Raw genomic sequence first — 21,201 nt, forward strand, 5'->3', positions numbered from 1 at the left:
CTATATTTAAATGAATGTGGAACCAATATACTTTGAATCCATGAGACATGAGGCTTAAATGTTTGTGAATAACTGAAAATTAATATTATACAGAGAGCAATGAAGAGATACATGGAAAAAAATAGGTGCATGGAAAGCTGCAATATAATGTTTTCTAAAGCAGGAGTGAAGGAGGTGAACACATAAGTGTATGACAGAAAAAGAAGATGGTAACGTGATGGCACTGGATGACAGATGGACAGTACCAACTGTTTCATGAGTATCCTGGAGATATGAGGAGAGATGAAAGAAGGTTTGTGTAAGGAGGACTATTACAGTAAACTTATGGGAGGATATGGACAAGAGTTCCACTGCATGGGTGTAGATGAGTTGTGATTGACATAATTGGAGGAAAGATGAATATCAATGAAATCACAGATGCATTTGTATATTTGAGTTCAGTATAAGAAACATGGATCCTGACTCTGACGTTGAGTAAGTGCCTCTTCGGGGCTATGTAACATCCTTCTGTTCAGATTCACTGAACAGTAGAGGCATAGCCAATACCTGAAAGAAAAACTTATCTCTTTCAGCCCCTGAAACAGATTGCTGACTGTTTTCACCCATAGTTCTTCCTGATTGAAGCATACTAATTTTCACTTGCTAGGGTGGAGGAAGGGAAGAAAAAAAGAAATTTACGTGATAATTTTATTATATATTTAAAAAGAATAGTAAGTGGTACATAATAGATTTGCAGTTTCATGTGCAATCCACTTTTTTTATTATTATACTGTGCTATGGAAATGCTTGTTTTTTTCCACTAATTAAAATAAATTAAAAATTAGAAAAAGAGAAACTTGTCTTGATCTTGCATAGTTGCCAGTATCTTCCATCACAATTACTTTGCATTTTTTTCTACTTAATATTTCCTTGCTGGGAAATATTTTAGATCTTAGAGGGGGGGTGATGGCAAAAGTAGGATCTTTTGCTGTTTTTGTTTTAGTATGATCAAATGCCTCTGATTGAATAATGTGATTAAAGAAGATCTTCCCCACCCACTAACAAGCCTGGGAAGATTTGTAGGAAGGCCCTTACCTTTTGTTAATAAGATACTGGTTCTCAAGGGTTGTGATGCCCTCTGGCTCAGAAAAGTATATAAAGGCTCTGAGGTGCAATTTTACTTTGGGCTTTGGGGCTTAGCTTTAGAAGAAGCTTTGTGTATCAGATGAGACTCTGGGAAGCCACTGAGCAGCACCTTCTCCCTTTTCCCCCCAACACAGCATATTTTATTTTGTACTTATATATTATGGTTATCTTTGTGTATTGTTCTCAGTCTAGACTAGACTATCTATAAGGATATGTATTCCCTGTTCCAGTTCTCTCTGTAATTGAATGAGTGAATGAAAAAGCATTTGTAAAATGCTTATTATGTGTCCAGCACTGTTAATTGCTTAAGGATACAAATACAAAAATTAAGACAGTCCTAACGGCAAGGATCTTATATTCTAATGGCATAGATAATACAGGTAGGGCATTCTGGTTAGGAAAGGTAGAGATGGTGGTGACTGGGACCATAAGGGAATAAACTTTTACCTCTTTTCCAGGAACAAAAGTAGAGTGGAACTGATCATGTTTCACAATTCTAGAAGTAGACAGGATTAGGGGGAGGATGCGGAAAGGATTATAAATGCCCCAGCAAGGATGTTGTAGAAGAGAAGTCAAGAGATTCGGGAATGAAATGAAACATGAATGTTAGGGATTTTCTGAAATAGTGGTCCTGGAAAGGCAGTTGTCAATCAGAACCAAGCATCTGTAGTTTCAAAGACGATGTAGTGATACAGATAGCAAACCTACTAAAACCTGATAAAAATTTTTGAAGAATTCTGTGGCTAAAATGTGTTTGATTTTGATAAAGCTGGTACCAAGTCTCTCTAAATTTAGCTTGTTTAAATGTGCTGGACAAAAGTAGAGTTCTAAGCCTTTTCATCTTTATACAATGACATTGAGTTTACACTTTAAAGATAGCCCTTGAGAATACAGAACCACCTCCAGGTCATGCTGAACCATCAGAAGAACATTAGGAGATCATAAATTTACAGCTGGAAAGGACCTTAAATGTCATTTAAGTCAACCCCCTCATTTTACAGATATGGAAACCGTAGACTTAGGTTAATTGACTTGCCAAGGTCAACCAGGTGGTAAGTATCAATAATCAGGTTAGAACTCTGACTCAAAATACAACACTCTTTCCACTGAAAAAAAGGGCTATTAAGACTTTTAGACTCCTTTAATGAATACAATTGAATGTTTCCACTCCAAAATGCTTTTAACTTTTTGATAACAGAGGGGTAAAAGTGCTACATAAAGAATTGAGTTATTCTATTATCTTTCCAGGTTGTTGTAAATGTACAAAATTGGTGGCTGATTACAAAATACATTTTTGTTCTTGATTTAGCCAATACCGAATAATGAATACTATATCTTCATCTCTACATGGTACATATGCATACAAATACATACTTTTTCATATCCCTTAGTAGTTAGCATTCACCAGCATACAATTTTTGACCTAAGTACATATATTTTCAAATTATAGTGTTTAAAATAACCCTTCTCTCATTCAAGAGAAAATTATGTTGCTTCTACTAGCTATTTCTGAGGCCACATTTTCCCTCTATTTTAGCAGCATGAAAATAAAGCATTCTACCTTTTCTGAGCTGAAAGAATACTTTCCTGTAAAGTCATAAAGCTCCTGTATTAATAGAATCTCAAACATTCCATAGTGGTGGCTCACTATGCTGAAATGTGAGTTGAGAAAGTTCACATTGATCTAAGCTGTTTGCCTTGATTTTCTGTGAGGGATACTGAACAATGGGCCACAGTTCAATTCATGAAGCTGTGATCTAGGTAGAGAACCACAGTGAGGTTAGTTGGCAACTTTTGGAATGTCAGTAAGACAGGGTAAAGGGTTGTTCTTGACTTAAAAAAAAACTGGCTGAACAGAACTGGTCTATTGAGTTTTAAAAAGTGGTCTTAGTAGCCTTCAGGCAGGATTCAAAGGAATGGACTTATACTCACAGAAAGAGCTGCAGATATGTACTGGCATACAGGGAAAGGGAAGGAGATAGAGAGGTAGACAATATGAGGCCAAAAGAGGGACAGATAGAAATATAGAATTATCTAGAATAAAAATAAGAGGTTTCATCCAGTAGCCTGGTTAAGCAAATTACCAAACAGCAAAGTAACATCTTGAAAGAGCTACTGTCTTGCCTTTATGGTTTGGGAATGAGTAAGAGGGAGGATTTGGAGAAATGAGAGTAATGTTAAAAAAAAATACTGAAACATCAATTAAACATTTTTTTAAAAAATCATGTTTTTCCAGAAGTGATGAAGTATTTGGAATCAGGGAACCTGGTTTCAGACCCTTGCTCCCTTTACTGACTATGTGAGTTTGGGCAAGTTATTTCCACTCTCAGTCTCTGCTTCCTCATTTATAAAATGAGGGGGTTGAACTAGATAAAATAGAAGGTATCTTTCAGGTCTAAATTTAGGATCCTGTGTCTAATAACTCTAAAATTTCCCAGTGGGCAAAAAGTAAGCTTATGAATTTTTTCTTAAAATGTAGAAATCCCCTAATCACATAAGAAATTTAGGTAGCATAGTGCCTACTGTATCAGTGATACTAAGTCACAGACCTAGAATCAGGAAGACATGAGTTCAAGTCCAGTCTCAGATATTATTAGCTATATGACCTTTGACAAGTCACTTCAACCTCTGTTTGCTTCAGTTTCCTCATCTGTAAAATGGGATCATAACATGCCTCCCAGGGTTGTTGTGACAAATGAGACAATTGTAAAGTGTGCTAAGGCATAGTGCCTGGTGCATAGTAAGCAGCATAGAAATGTTTGCTATTAAATTATCTCAAGCAAAAATTGAGATGTGTATATAAGTTAAATAAATTAAAGGATATATATGACTTCAAAGGGAAATGGTAAGGTCACAAAATAAAACTGAGAGAGAATAGTTGGGCAATTTCAGTGTTGTACCAGGTATTTTTGAAATATTAACCAGAAGTCACCCTTGCATTGGGTATATACTCCATGGAGGATTTATAGAAAGATTGTAGAATTTAGAGATGAAAAGGATCTTAGTTAACTTTAGTTCAAACTTCTTACTGAAACTGAAAGCCAGAAGGATGTAGTGAATTACCCAAGGTCACACAGATAGTAAATAGAGGCAGTTTGAAGCAATGTGTGTCAGACCTGGAGTCAGGAAGCTATCAGTCCAAATCACATCTTCCTATGAGCGATTGTATTGATAAAGTATTTTTGCTTATTGTTCATGTAATTTTGCTTCTTAATGGGAAGATCTGTCCCATTCATTAATAGGTCTATGTGACCTGCCTGGGTCACATGGAAGTCTGAGTCACATAAAGTCTGTGGTGGGAGGAGCTTGCTGAATGGGTGGAACAGGAAGAGGCGGAGCTAGAGCAGAGCAGAAGTTAGAGAGCAGTCAGAGCTGGGAAGGATGAAGGCAAGCGGACAGCTGGCAGTGAGTGAGAGAAGGGCATTTTGTTTAAGGGAGCTGGTTTATGGGAAGCTTATCAGAGGGAAGGCTTGGGGCTGGGGTTGACCCCTGCATTGTTAATGTGCATACATTTCTTTGTTACTATGATGGATTTGGCTTTCTGCTGTCTGAAAAAATGTTTTGGTTCCATCTTCCATGTGGAGAGTCTATTTCACAATTCAGAATTGCGCGGGGATATTCATGGCTGCCCTAGGCGCTGTGAATATGGCGTTGGCGCCACAGCAACTCACTTAAATGCTTTGAGCCTCAGTTTCTTTATCTTGAACATGAGAATACGTGAAGTATCTACCTCACAGGGTTGTTATGGAGCTCAAATAAGATAATGTTTGTTAAGTGCTGGGAAAACTTTAAGACACTTACATAAATATCCATTTTTATTATGAAACAGAACTGAGGTTTAAACCCAGATATAATGACTCCAAAAAATCACTCAGGATGAGAAGGTGTAATCACCAAGGTTGTTGAATAAAGTTGTTCATTTTACAGATTAGGAAACAAGCTCAAAGAGGTAAATGGATCACAGATCCATTGAAGTATGAAAATATTGACAATGGCATAAATTTAAATAGACAGTCAACTTCTGCCATGAACTTTATAGTTAACCTAGATATTGATCTTTCTTTACATGAGAGGGAGCAATGACTGTGCAGGTGAGTTTGTCATAGCATTGATCAGTGGTTTGCAATAGCATATGCTCACCTCACTAGACATTCTAACCCATTATATTTGTCTCTGTAAAAGTCTTCTCAGAATTTAGTGTCACCTTCAAAAAACTTTCTAAAGTTCCACATTTTTTAATTAGTTTTTAGGTTTTCAGATTTTGGTGCAAAAGTAGGTTTTTTAAAATATCATTGACACACAGCTTCAGAACTCTTGGCAATGAAGTGAGCAAATATGATTTTAGAGATACTAACAGTGAAGCACCTGTGTTTCACATGCCATGCTCATCAGAGAAGGGGTGGACTATACATGCAGAAAGAGTATTGCATTTTTCAGAAATGAACAGTGTTGATTTGTTTTTCTTGACTAAGGTTATTCATTATTAGGAAAGATTGGGGTATAGGGGTTAAGTAACAGGAAAATCATCCAGAAATGATAGCGATTTTTAAAATATCAATTAGCATGAAAAAATAAATGATTGATCTACTTTTTTTTCCAGAAACCTATAGGCAAAGTGCTCTTCCTTCCTTATTGAAGTTCTCACCACAATGGTGATGAAGATGATGGTGATAATAGCATTTATATAATGATTTGAGTTTTTCAAGGCACTTTGCAAATATTGTTTCATCTTATCCTCACAAAAACTCTGGGAAGGAGGTGTTATTATTATCTCCACTTTACAGATTAGGAAACTGAGGCAGGCAGAATACGTGAATTGAGACAGGGTCATAGAGCCAAATTGTATTTGAACTCAGGCTTTCCTGGCACCTAGCATTATATTTATTGTACTAACCACCGTGTTCTATTATGTGCTTCTCTATGTACAATACCTCCACAGACAAGAAATACAATATATAACCTTTTAAAACACAGTATAGCCACTGTTTTAAATGAACAATTTGGGGTGCCAATCAAAGTGATCCCCTATAGAGTTGTATCACATTCAAAAATATAGCATTGTCTTTCTCTATTTCCCCTCTCTCTCTGAATCAGAATTTGAGATAAGCTTCTTGATAGATCAACCAGGAAAATCAAATGAGTCAAGTGAATTATAGAGAGCAAATCTTTCTATTTCAACTCTCAGACTGATGGAATGTTAGGATTTGACAGAGGCTTCAGCAGATGGTTATCAGTTTATTCAGGCAAATGAAAAATCTTCTGACTACTTTGCATACTTTGCAGCTGTCTTTAAAGTTTAACAGAGTTTTGCAGGGAGACTTTAAACACATGATGTGGCCAGTTCCCATTACCTATCCCAAACAATTTTCACTAGAATAAAGTAAACTTCAGGAATACCCTGTCTTAACTCTTGGTTGCTGAGATCAGGTTTTATTAGAGAACAGTTCATTGCTCTGTCTTTCCAATCTCCTATAAGATTCAGAAATCCTGATTGGGATCTAGAAGGCCCTGGGGTGGGCAACATATAGTTGTGGGTGCATTTGAATGAGTATTTTCAGGTTGTTTTCACAGACTGTTTTACACAGAAGAAGCAGCCTAACCTGTAGTCAGGGAGACTGGGTTCAAGTGAAGTATTCATAAGGTGTGGAAATTGTCAAAGATACTCAATTGTTGAGTCAGTGTCATCAGGAAATTCATATTCAAGACTTAACTCACAGATGAGTTTCATTTCCATTGTTGAAGACAGTTTCACACATATATGATCACAGAACAGGAGCCCACTTTCCTTACTCCTTCACTCCTCCAAGTCTCATCATATTACTTCTACATAAAAAAGAGGGCAAAGGATTAAGTTCATTATGTTGGGATGACATAAAAAAAGAATAGGTGAAAAAGAAGGGTGCCCTGGGATAAGGTGGAAGGGAAAGGAAGAATTGGGAAAATTATTCCAAAAAAGTGGTATGAAAGGAAGAACTTTTACAGTGGAAGGGAAAATGGGAGGGGGTGATGCTGAACCTCACATCTAAATTGAGTCTAAAAGGGAAATTATATACATATGTGTGTATATATGTGTGCATATAAGTGTGTGCATGTATACACACAGATATACACATACATATACATGTTTATATATGCTATGTATGTATATGTATAAATAAGCACACACATACACATACTCAATTGAAAAAAGAAATCAATCTTACCAAACTGGGAAGTAGGAGAGGAAGGAGATAAGGGAAAGTTGGGGGTGGGGGAGGGAGGACAGATAAAAGATGAGAATCAAAAGCAAAACAGACTTTAGACAAGGGACAAGTAAAAAGAGACAGAAAAAGAATAAACAGAAAAAAACAGGCAAGACAGAAATACGCATTAATTATAATTTTGAAAATGAGAATGGGGTGGACTCTCCCATAAAATGGAAGAAAATAGTAGAATGAATTTGATTTCAATATACTGTTTATAAGAAACATCTAAAACAGAGAGACACATACAGTTAAAATAGGGGGCTGGAGCAGAATACATTGTGCTTTGACTGAAGCAGAGAGGAAGGAATAGAAATCATAATCTTAGACAAAGCAAAATAAAAATGTATATAATTAAAAGGGATAAGCAGGGAAACTACATCTTTCTAAAAGGAACCCTAAACAATTAAGTAATATTTATACTAAATATATGTGCAGCAAATGACATAAAATCCAAATTTTAAAAGGAAAAGTTAAATAAGTTACAGGAGGAAATAGACAGTAAAACTATACTAGTGTGGCACTTCAACTTTCCCCTCTCAGATCTAGATAAATCTAAACATAAAATAAATAAGAAAGAAGTCAATAAGATGAATGGAATTTTAGAAAAAAAATCAGATATGACAGCCTTCTGGAGAAAACTGAATGAGAGTACCTTTTTCTCAGGTGTACATGGCACCTTCACAAAAACTGATAATTGATTAGGGCATAAAAAATTCACAGTCAAATGAAGAAAAGCAGAAATGCTAAATGAACCTTTTTTTGGACAATAATGCAATAAACAATATGTTTAATGAAGTGCTATGAAAACAGATTTAAATTAATTAGAAAATAAATCATCTGGACAACTAGATGGCTCAGTGGATAAAATACTGGGCCCAGAGTCAGAAAGACCTGAATTCAAATGTGGCCTTAGATATTTACAAACTATATGACCTTGGGCAAGGTTAACTCTGTTTACTTCAGTTTCTTCATCTGTGAAATGAGTTGAAGAAGGAATAGCCAACCACTCCAGCATCTTTGCCAAGAAAATCCCAAATGGGGTCACAGAACAATAACAAGAATAAATAATCTAATCCTGAAGATGAGTATGTCAAAGAACAAATCATATAAACAATCAATAATTTCATTAAAGAGAATGACAACCTAACCCTAACCCTAAATCCCAAAATTTATGAGATGCAGCCAATCCAATACTTGGGGGAATATTTATATCTCTAATCAATAAAGTAAAGAAATAGAAGATCAATGAATTGAACAAGCAACCAAAAAAATTTAGAAAAAGACAAGAAAAAATGAAGAATAAAAATAGGCAACAAGGAAACAAAATATAATTTTTGTGGGTGATATGATGGTATACTTAGATAACCTTGGAGAATCAACTAAAAATTAATTTAAGCTATTAACAACTTCAGCAAAATTTCAGAATATAAAATAAACCCACATAAATTAGCATTTCTATATGTTACTAATCAAGTCCAGAAGAAAAAGATAAAAAAAGAAATTCCATTCACAATAACTTCAGACAATATTAAATACTTAGGGGTCTACTTGCAAAGTAAAACTAGATATCATATCAACACAATTACATAAATAAAAACAAATCTAAACAATTGGGAAAATAGTAATTGCTCATGAGAAGGCTGAGCTAATATAATTTAACAAAATGACAATTCTAAGTTAATTTACTTATTCAATGTCTTATTAGTCAAACTACCAAAGAATCATTTTATAGTGCCCAAAAAATAATAAAATTCATTTGCAAAAACAAAATGTAAAGAATGCTAAGGGAATCAATGGGAAAAAAAGGGAAGGAAGGTGGTCTAGCACTTCTGGGCATAAAACTATATTACACAAAGCAGTAATCATCAAAACAATCTGGTACTGGCTAAAAAACAGAGTGGTGAATTAATGGAATAGATTATATATACAATGCACAGGGGTAAGTGATCATAGTAATTGATTATTTCATAAACCCAAAGATATTGCTTTAGGGGCAAGAATGCAACATTGAACAGACATTGCTAGGAAAACTGGAAAGCAGTTTGGCAGAAACTATGTAGAAAACAACATTTTACACCATATATCAAGATAAGGTCAAAATGGGTACATGATTTAGACATAAAAGATGATATCAGTAGTAACTTAAGGGAGAATGGAAAACTGCAACTGCCAGATTAATGGATAAAGGAAGAGTTTATGACCAAACAAAAGAGAGAGGATCACTAGAAATAAAATAGTTAATTTTGGTTATATGAAATTTAAAAAAGCTTTTACACACACACACACACACACACACACACACACACACACACACACACATACACACACCTCAACGTAATTCAGCCCAAATTTGAGGAGAATAGAAAAGTGGAAAAAAATTTTTACAAAACATTCTCTGATAAAGGTCTTATTTTCAATTATATATGGAACTGAGCCAAATTTATAAAAATAAGAACTAATCCCCAGCTGACAAATGTTCAAATGATATGAAGTTTTCAGAAAAAATTGAAGCTATCAACAATCATGTAAAGATGCTCTAAATCACTACTGTTTAGAGAAATGCAAATTAAAATCTGAAATACTGATGCCTATTAGATTGGTTAACATGACAGAAAGGGAAAATAAATGCTGGAGGGAATGTGGAAAAATCTGGACACAAATGCACTGTTGGTGGAGTTATGGAATAGCCCAATAATTTTATAGAACATTTTGGAACTATGCCCAAAGAACTATAAAACTATGTACACCTTTTGAACTAGCAATACTACTAATAGGTCTGTATCCCACAGAGATTCTAAAAAGGAGAAAAGACCCTATATGTACAAATATATACATATATATGTATATATATATATACACACACAAATATGTATGTATCTGTATATGTATATATATAAAACACACACACATATACATTAGATTTTTTGTGGTAGCAAAGAATTGAAAATTGAGAGTATGCCCATAAATTGGGGAATAGATGAACAAGTTTTGGTATATGATTGTAATGGAATACTGCTGTGCTAAAAGAAATGATGAGTAGTATAGTTTCAGAAAACTCTGAGCAGACATATATAAACTTGGGCAAAGTAAAGTGAGCAGAACCAGGAGAATATTGTATATAGTTAACAACAACAGAAGGATAATCAATTGTGAAAGACCTAAGTACACTGATCAATACAATAAACAGTTCAAGAGTATTCCTAAGGTTCCAGGATGAAAAATGCTATCCTCTTCCAGAGAGAAAACTGATGAATCCTGAATGCATATTGAAGCATTTTTTAAACTTTATTTTTCTTGTTTCATTTGTGTCTGTTTTCTTTTGCAGCATAGCTAATATGGGAATACTTTTGTATGACTTCACATGTACAATCAATATCAATTGCTTGCTGAAGGAGAAGAGAGGGGCAAGAGGGAGGGAAAAATTTGGAATTCAGAATTCTAAAAGGCTTAATGTTAAATTTTTTCCTATATATTTGAAACCTATTTATCAAAATAAATTTAAAAACTATTTTAAAAAGACTAAAACCCAAGTGGCACCTTCTGTAGGAACTTTGTCTCCCTAAATGCTAGTGGCTTCACCTTTAAGATTAACATATCTACTTTGCATATACCTTATAAATACTTATATAATGTCCTGTTATAATGTAAACAAATTCCTTGATATTAGAGATTATTTCATTTTTGTTTTGGAACTCCAGTAATTATCACAGTGCTTGGCACTATATTAGATATGTTATAATTCTTTTTAATTGAATAATTAATGTATAGAACAGTATACAGTTATCAAAAGTTTGTGATTTCTAGAATGTGAACCCCTTGAAGGAAAGGACTGTATTCCACCTACCTCTCCACCCCTTCAGACCTCCAACACCTAGCATGGTTATTTCTACATATAGTGATTAATAAATACGTGCTTTGTGTACCAAATAGAATAGATTTCATCAAGATATTCAGAGAAGATGGGTATCATTATACAATATTTCTTACATTTAGAAACTTTTTTCTTTGCCTACGCTTCTATCATTCTCCCCCCAATTTTGAGCTACCTGGAGCATGGCTATAGTTTTGTAAAAGCGTCATAACATAAAACAAGAAAATGATCACTCCTGGGCACAGTTGTCTGCTAAGTGCACACCTGGAATACTCTGATTGTTTCTAGGAACATCATTATTGGAAGTATGGAAGAAAAAAACTGGAGGAAGTTCAGAGAAACATCACAAGGATGATTATGGGGCTCAGAGTGGTTGATTTATGAGGATAGATTAGCAAGCCAAACTTGTCTCAGCAAAGCCTGGGGAGGTGGGGGGGAGCGTTAAGGCTGTTAGAGAGTGGAGAAACATCTGACCATTGTAAACATGAGGAAGGAAGGGAAGTTACTATTGTTCAGAGAAAATAGAAAAAATACATTGAAATATGACACACAATGAGTCAGAACACTAAGATCAGTAACTGTGCTTTTTGTTGCTTTAATGAGTTCAGAATTGTTTAAGATAATGAAAACCAAGAACGAAATAAGACGTGTATATGTGTGTATATTATACATACATACATACATACATACATACATACATATATAGAGGGGGGGCAGTGTATGTGTGTATGTGTGTGTGCAGGTTCACAAAGGAGCTCTGCAGTGGTAGAGATGAGAAATCCATTGAGAATAAACCCTTTTCATTTTGAATGTTAATGTTTTTCAGATACTTAAACTTTAAAATTCTGAATGGAAAAATTTCTCTTTTCTCTTTATCTGATAAATGATAAACAGATCTAGATGGATGAAGATTATCTAGGTGTGCCATATTCATTACCAACTTTTAATACATATGTTTTACAGAGGGGATAACATAAGAAAACTAAAATTACTGAATTCAAATGATACCTTTTTGATATTATGGTAATGTCATCAAAATATTTCAAAGAGTCAGTTGCATACACACACACACACACACAGATCTAAAATAGGGGTATAGTAAAAGATTATTCATCATTACCTGTGTTCTGACTGCTATATGTCTTCACCTTGATACTCCAGAGGCTTCTAAAACTCAATAAGTCCAAATCAGACTCCATCTCCTTTCCTGGCTACATTGCTGCTCTGGGAAACCTTAGTTAGAGTTCTCTCCCAGTGTGGCTTCCTCCCTGTCGCAACCATATTCAAAAGGACTATGCTTCACCTCATCCTCATCATTCTCTTTCCAGACACCACCTTCTTATCCTCCTCAGGACCCCTTGCTTTCAAGTGCCCCTTTATAGGATATAAGCCCCTTGAGGGCAGAGATTGTCTTGCTTATCACTAGTCCCTTCCTTCCTCCCTTCTTTCTTTCCTTTCTTTTTTCTTCCTTCCTTTCTCTTCCTTCCTTTCTTTTTCTTTCTTCCTTTTCCCTTCCTTCTTTCTTCTTCCTTCCTCTTTCTTCCTTCCTTCCTTCCTTCCTTCCTTCCTTCCTTCCTTCCTTCCTTCCTTCCTTCCTTCCTTCCTTCCTTCCTTCCTTCTTATCTGTCTATTGATTCAGCAATCTATTTGTACACTGTCTTATTGTACCCATTTTACAGATTATTAAACTGTGGTTCAAGGGGTGAATAGATGTTCAGAATCACATAGCTACTAAGTATTTATGTCCCAGTTATTCTTGAATTCAAATCCAATACTCTATTCACTTAGCAACACTGCCTCTGGGACTTAGGAAAGTAAAAATGTAATAGTATTTTAGTAAGAAAAGACCATTGAGAAAAAAAACTGTTTTTTTTACATTTTTAAAATCCATTCAATTAGATGCTTAAAAATTGGTTAGTTAGAAGAGTTTCAATAAATTCAATATTTTTGACAACAAAAGTAATTTAGAATAAAAAATATTAGAATTGAAGGGGATCTGAGAAATTATAAAATATTCAAATTAGAGGGGATCTGAAAGATATGATCACCAAGAGACTTAATCAGACATAAGAGTGAAATCACTTGCTCAAGATCACTTAGTTGGGTTTAGAAATGCATTGACTCACAATCCAGGGCTTCATCTGCTTTCCCACATTGTTCCTTCAGAGGAATTCTTCTAATAATGATAGCATTTATATAACACCTTAAGGTGAACAAAGTGCTTTGTCATCTGTCCCTCATAACATCCTTGTGGGGTAGGAGCTATTGTTACTGTTATTATGCCCATGATATAGTTGAGAAATCCAAGATTCAAAAAGGTTGTGGATTAATTATCCCAAGCCACAGAGCTTACACCTGACGTAAGATGTAAACCCAGGTTGTTCAGATTTCAAGTTCAGTGCTCTGTCTATTACACTATTCTGCCTCAACATATAAATTTATGTTTTTTTTTTTAACGTTTCTTAAATATACACAGTAGTTGCCTGTGGAATTAAAATGATTTTCTTTGGATTGAAGGAGAAAATTCTATTTAATGTTAGTGGTTACCGGGATGGAACTTATGAGAAATTGTATATCAGGAAAAGAACTTCTGGATGCTCTGATCTGTAAAACAGTTTTCAAAAAGACTGAACCCACAGTCAGCAAAAATATAATAGAGTCTGCAGTGGGAGCAGATACCTTAGCAAGTGCTAAATTTCCTCTCCTTCCCAACAACCAGAAATAACAAGGATATATGTGATGAATTCATCACCAAATGCTTCCTACTTAATTCAAGTGAACGTTGACCACACTCTGGAAATTTGAATCATCTCCCATTTTTGTGCTAGCTTATGCTACAGTTAATGATACAATGTCATGAAGGGGGAAGAGATATAGTATATATTATGTACATTTAACAAGAATTTAGTAAGCCTCTCCTATGTGGCAGACAATGGGGATAGAAAGATAAAAAACAGAATTCTTATTCTCAAGGCACATGTTAGAATATCTGAAAGAATAAGCTTCACACCACTTAAGCGCCCTTGGCACTCAGTGGTACCATTCATTTCCATAATGCATTGAGGTGATATTAATGGATAGGTACTCAAAGGAATGATTGTGGCCAAGTCACCGATAAGAATACAGCCAAAGAATGAGAGACTTTCCTTTCTCCATGTGGCAGTGTGGCAGATAGGAAATGCATTTGGAGAGGCACAGAGAGTGAGAGAGACAGAGACAGAGTGCCAGAGAGAAAGAGAAAGAGCATGCAAAAGCATTCATTAAGCACTTCTTATGTGGTAGGTGTTAAGAAAGAAATAAATGTGCAACAGTGGATAGAGCATTGCCCCTGGAGTCAGGAGGACCTGATTTCAAATCTGACCTCAGACATTTGACACTTACTAGCTGTGTGACCAGGGGAAAATAACTTAATCCCAATTGCCTGCCAATAAATACAAGTAAGCAATTCCATCTCTGTCTTTGGAGAATTTCTATTCTAAAGGGGAAAGACAAAACATATAGAGGAGTTAGAGAGCGAGAAGGGAAGCAGAATGATATGGAGGTGGAAAGAGACATGAAATGGACATGGAGTGGAAGTGTTCAGGATTTTTTACAAACCAACTCTAGCTCATTTGATAGCTCATTTGTTAAATATCATAACAGAGACAAATCAAGAGTTCTTGGCAATATTTGATTTGACCACTCAGCTCAAGGAATTTGGGGACCATGAATCAGTACAGAATAGATGCCTTTAACCAGTCTGGAGTACAGGCCATTTTTTAAAAAAAAAAATAAATGTTGCTGTTTTCTTTGATATGTTACATTGGGCAACAAGACTAAGTTTCTTGTCTTGTCTTCTTCAATATTACCTTTTGTGTTTTTTTCCCAAGAATTCTATCTTAATAGAAAATTCATTGTTGTTCTGACCTTGTTGAAACATACCATCTTTTAGCAGATAGAGATCTTCTGAATATTTTTGTGGGGGGGTTTTGAGGGGATATTTTATCCTATACTCCTTCAAAGTTGAGAAAAGGGAGATCAAAATGAGCTTTTTCCAGAACTTTTTTAAAAAAGTTATCTTATTTGTTTTCAGTGTTCTCCAATCACTGTCATGTTGAATAAAAGAATTAAAATGAATGGGAGAAACCATAAAAAAAAAAAAAACATAATACAAAAGAAAATGGTCTGCTCCATTCTGCAATCCAGTTCCATGGTTCTTTCTCTGGATGTGGAAGAAGTTTTGCCTCAAAAGTCCATTGAGAATTTTTTAGGTCCTTGAATTGCTATGAAGGACTAAGTCTACCAAAAAAATTCCTCATACACTGTGGTTGTTTCTATGTACAAAGTTCTCCTGGTTCTGCTCCTTTCACTCAGCATCAGTTCATATAAGTCTTTCCAGACTTCTCTGAAGTTTTCCTGTTCATCATTTCTTATAGCACAATAGTATTCCAGTACATTCATATACCACAACTTGTTCAACCAATTCCCCAATTGATGGGCATGCCTTTGATTTCCAGTTTTTGGCCACCACAAAGAGAGCTGCTATAAATATTTTTGTACATGTGGGACGCTTTCCCATTTTTATGATCTCTTTGGGATACAGTCCTAGAAGTGATATTGCTGGGTCAAAGGGTATGCACATTTTTGTAGCCCTTTGGGCATAGTTCCAAATTGCTCTCCAGAATGGTTGGTTTAGCTCACAGCTCCACCAACAATGAATTAGTGTTCCAACTCTCCCACATCTTCTCCAACATTTATCATCTTCCTGTTTTGTCATGTTACTCAATTGACAGGTGTGATGTGGTCCCTCAGGGTTGTTTTGATTTGCATCTCTCTAATCAATAGTGATTTAGAGCATTTTTTCATAAGACTATAGTGAGCTTTAATTTCTTCCTCTGTAAACTCCCTGTTCATATCCTTTGATTGTTTATCAATTGGGGAGAGCTTTTTCTTTTCACTATACAGGAAGAGGTGGTAGAGAGAGCCATCTGTGTTCCCTTCAGATAACCAATTTGCTTGCTGTTCAAAAGTGAAAAGATAGAACAAAGAACCCCTATTGATTCTCTCCTAGAAGATTTCTAGGTTATAGTTTATTTTAAGGAAGGAGGTCCTTGGGCAGCTCTTTTATCTTGGATTGTCTCCACCTTGGCAATTTTTCCTGTCACTGCAAGCTATAGCTATGTCCTTTGTTCCTAGAGGGACTATCTTTCTAATATTACCAAAGGTATGATTGACAGTGGAGGACATTTGGTGAAATTTGGGTTTTTGGGTTGTTTTTCTTCATACAACTAATTTTAAAAAATGAGATTGTGGCAAGCAGTCCTGCCATTATGTTGCCATGGAATGGATACAATAATTGCACTGCTGTGACACCTCAAAATAAAGGGTTTACGCTGAAATGAAAGGTTTATTTTTCAAGACTATCACTAGCAAACCACTAAAAAAGCTCTACTTATGTGCCAAAAGACATAGTATGTTTATTGCATATTTGCAACCATGCAATATTCGGGGGGAAAATGCTTCAGAGATGCTAAGGATAGAGTGTGTGTGAGCAGACAACCAAGGGAGTTTAAAGAATAGGCATTTGGCTTAGGAAGGAAATAGCCTACTAGGAATTACTGAAATAAAATGAAACAAAAGAAACAAATCCAGGAGAAACATGAGAGGGAAATCTCAAAAGAAATGGCAAGGGAAGATCAATAACAAATCCTAAAATCAGTCTAGGTTGCAAAATGAAAGGGTTTGAGAGGAACAAGATGACACCTGAGGAAGCTAAAGAATTACAAAATAAAATATGACAGGTTCTGGTTACAAATGAGAAAATGGCCTATTTGTGGAATGATTTTCTTTCCAGAAGATGTGATTGAAATCAAATATCAGTTAATTTGAAACAGAGTAATAAGGTCTATCATAAATGGAGAATTACAGAAAATAAGAGTTGGAAAAATAATTTAGGAGACTAGGAGAAATTCAAACATAAGGGATATGAAAACCTTCATTCTAGTAACTCCAGATAGGAAAGACATGCAAAAGCATTCCCACAGGGATGAGAATTTGACTGGAGAAACATTAAAAAAAATAGGCCTTTAAAATCATTCACTGAAAACTGAGATCAAGTAGTCCTACCACAACATTTTTCTTTCACCCTCTGTGAATCATATAAAGAGTTCTTATTGGAAAAAATGTCTTCAAAAAGTCTTTGGGTGCTTTAAATGTTGAAAATGTAGGTCACGGGCAGTGGTACGCTGGCTCAAACTCACATCAGCTTGTGAGTCGATTATTAAATTTTCAGTGTGAGCATGTGCATCTCAGAAATTGACAAATGCTACAAATCAGGGCTTCATTTATTGTTTTATTGATTGCCTAGGCTTAAGAAAGTGATGGAGAAAATGTTAATAATGCAGATTCAACATGAAAGTGCTGTGTATACTTTTTTTTGAGAGCCAATTGTTAAACATGTACCAGCATACCCTAGTCATAGGAATAGTGAAAATGATAAAAAGCAGCACTTTAAAATGATTTTATCAAAATATAATATAATTAAATTCCTCAGTTGTATACAATAAATTTAATTTCTTATCCTATGAAATATAAGATCTGCTATCAGAGTTGAGAGGATAAACTGTTCTCTATGGCAATCAGAATTGCCATTCATATTAGTTATGAGAAGATGAATTTGCTTTTAGAGAAAAAATATAAGACATGATAAATGTTTGGATTTGTTTTGCTTGGTTATATGTGTAGTTCATCCTTCGTTGCCAAAGAAGACCATGCCATCAGAGAAATAATTACATGACTTGCACTTGACTTTGTTTTGAGTGAGGGAGAGCTGTGCAGGTCACCAGCCTCACTTCTCCTCCAGAGCCATCTGAATCCAGTGACCAGATATTCATCAGGATGACTGGAGATGACCCAGGATGAGACACTTGAGCTTAAGTGACTTGCCCAAGGTCACACAGCTAGTGACTGTCAAGTGTCTGATGCAAGATTTGAACTCAGGTCCTTCTGATTCCTGCACTGGTGCTCTATCCACTGCATCATCTAGCTGCCTTGCTTGACTTTTCAGGGGGAAAAATTAGAAGTAGTGACAATGCCTCTCCAACAAAAGAAAAAGAAGGTTTGTCATGAAAATATCTCAATAACACATATAAAATGATAGACAGGATTCTGGGAAGAAGGCAGAGTAGGTCAGAAAATTTCAAGGTCTCAAGATTTTCCTCCACAAAAGAGATAAAATAGCACTTCTGGGTGAACATAGAGCTGTGAAAATAAATAAGAGCAGGGGCAGAACAGGGGTCCTCTTGGGACAATCTGAGAAGACCTGAAGAAAAATCCCGGGACTAGGTTACCTCCCAGAGAAGAATAAACACCTCTAGCCTAGGGCTCCCTTAAACAATAAGCCATAAGCCCTGGGGTTAACTGAGTGGGGAGGCTGCCTCCACACTACATGAACTTTTACCCCCAGGACAGTGAGGGGAGTTGGGCATCTGACCTTGGGAAGTTCTAGGGAAACTCTACTGACAAGGAACCCTAGACCCAGCTGTGCTTCAGGGAAGTGGTAGAGGCCAGAAGGAGCTAGCACATGCCTGGTGAATCAGAAGCCATGGAGCAGGGCTGAAGGCACTTTTAGGAGGCTGGAGATCTTGGTTTGAGTTCAAGATGAGAGGGAAGAGGTAAAGAGAATCAGAGGCAAAAGGCACCATCCCTCATACTCCAGGGCTAGAAGTGATTATAAAAACTAAATTATTACCAAAAAAATGCACGGGCAAAGGAGAAAGAATCCAACCATAGAGAGCTACCATGGGAATAGAGAAGACTGGCATTCATCTTCAGAGGAGGATACTGAAGTGAAGAAACCCTCTTCTACTCCAAAGAGTAATGTCAAATTGGTCACCTGCCCAGAAAGAATTCAGTAAGGAACTTTAAAAAGACCTTAAAAATCAAATGAGATTGAGGAAAATTAAAAAGAAAAATAAGAATAATACAAGAAAAACAAGATTATGATAAGAAAATCAACCAATTAGAAAAGGAGATCCACAATCTCAAGGAAGAAAATGACTCCTTGAAAATCAGAATTAGGCAAGGGGAAGCCAAAAAAGTTATAAGAGATGAAGAAACATATGTATATATACATATATATAAAGAATGCAAAAATAGAAGAGAATGTGAAACATCTCCTAAGAAAAACAATAGATTTAGAAGAGAAAACATAAGAATCGCTGAACTACCTGAAAGTTCTGACAAAAAAAAAAAAGAATGTTGATACAAAAATACAATAAATATTTAAAGAAAATTGTCCTGAAGCATTAGAACAAGAGAGGAAAGCAGTAATAGAAAAACCCACCAATCACCACCTGAAAGAGATCCTATAAGTAAAACCTACAGGAATATTATAGCCAATTTCCAAAACCCCAGATCAAGGACAAAATATTATGAACAAGAAGAAAAAACCAATTTGCATGTGTTGGTACCACAATTAGAATCACACAAGATCTAGCATCGGTGACGCTAAAAAAAATCGCAGGGATTGGAATACCATACATTGAAGAGCAAAAGAAGTGGGCTGAAAATATCATACCCAGAAAAGGCAAGCATAATTCTGAATGAAAAAAAAATGAACATTTGATCAACTGTCAGACTTTCAGGACTCTTGTTTACAAAAACAAAAACCCTGAACTCAATAGAAGATTTGACATAGAAAGAAGCAAGAGAAATATAAGGTATGGAAAATGTAAAACCTATGTCTAAGATTGTTACTAGTAATAAGGTAGCTTATAGGAAAAATTGGGGTAGATCTGAATATGACATGACTTTTAAAAAAGTAAAACTTTTCAAGAACAGCTAAAAAAAAATTATACAAATGAGGTGCAAGAGGAAGAATCAATACAGAGCAATCAGACTGGGGAGGGGGCTGTTAGTTCTGTAAACCTGCTTTCATCGGGAATGGGTTTAAGAGGGGAAAATACATGGATACATCCTGGAAGAGTATATTTAAAAAGAAACAGTTCTCCGCCTGGGTCACAAGGACACATAGGCGGCTGCCCAGACCCTGGCTCAACATGCTGTCCCGGCTCGGGCTGCACACTGCTGGCTCCGTGGTTCGGGCGCTCAAGGACCCGCTGGCTCCAGGTGTGCTTCACGCAACCAGAATTTTTCACACAGCTTCTCCTCGTCTGACTCCTTTTCCTCCTCTTCCAGAGCTCGGAGGGAAAGTTCGTCATGGGTTGATTCCTGAGGAATTCTTTGAGTTTATATATCCTAAAACTGGAGTTACAGATCCTTATGTATTGGGCATAGGACTTACCCTGTTTTTTTCTCTCCAAAGAAATGTTATTACTGCTGATACATTTGCTGTCATGTCAACATTGGGACTCCTCATTTACAAAGTTAAAAAATATGGTGCCTCTGTAGCAGCTTTTGCTGATACACTCAGAGAGGACCAGATGGTTGAGGCAGAAGGGCTGAAACAGGCTTCCCTACAAAATATCCAAGATGCAATTGACTTGCCAAAGAAACAGCAAGCCCTGGCTGCCAAGCGTCACGACCTTTTTGATGTCCAGAGGAGCAACACTGCCATGACACTCCAAGTCTTTTACCGTGAGAGGCTGCACGAAGTGTACACAGAGGTGAAGAATTTGACTGGACTATCAGATCGCAAAGCAGAACATGATGAGACGTAAGGGGCAAGAACACATGTCTCGTGGGTGGAGGAAGAGCAGGAAAAGGAAACAATTGTCAAGTGCATCACAGTTTAAGTAATAGGAAGGCGAAGCAGCAGGTAAAAGTAAGGTACAGGAGTTAGAAGAGACATGAACAAACAAAAACAGGATTAGCAGTAGAATCTCTTATGGAAAGTATATATTTATATATGTATGTATGAATGTATGTATATGTGTATGTATATATCAATACCTATGTATAAATATATCCATGCACAGTTATTGCCTTGGGGTGTTGGGTAGAGGGGAGGAAAAAAGAACA

The 21,201-nt window shown here is 35.9% G+C and overlaps 1 pseudogene; it reads left to right on the plus strand.

Moving 5' to 3' along the window:
- Positions 1–20,279: 20,279 nt before the first annotated feature.
- On the plus strand, positions 20,280–20,975 carry LOC140522978 (ATP synthase F(0) complex subunit B1, mitochondrial pseudogene; annotated as a pseudogene).
- Positions 20,976–21,201: the final 226 nt, after the last annotated feature.

This window comes from Notamacropus eugenii, chromosome 2 (genome assembly GCF_028372415.1).
Source record: "Notamacropus eugenii isolate mMacEug1 chromosome 2, mMacEug1.pri_v2, whole genome shotgun sequence".
Classification (NCBI taxonomy): Eukaryota; Metazoa; Chordata; class Mammalia; order Diprotodontia; family Macropodidae; genus Notamacropus; species Notamacropus eugenii.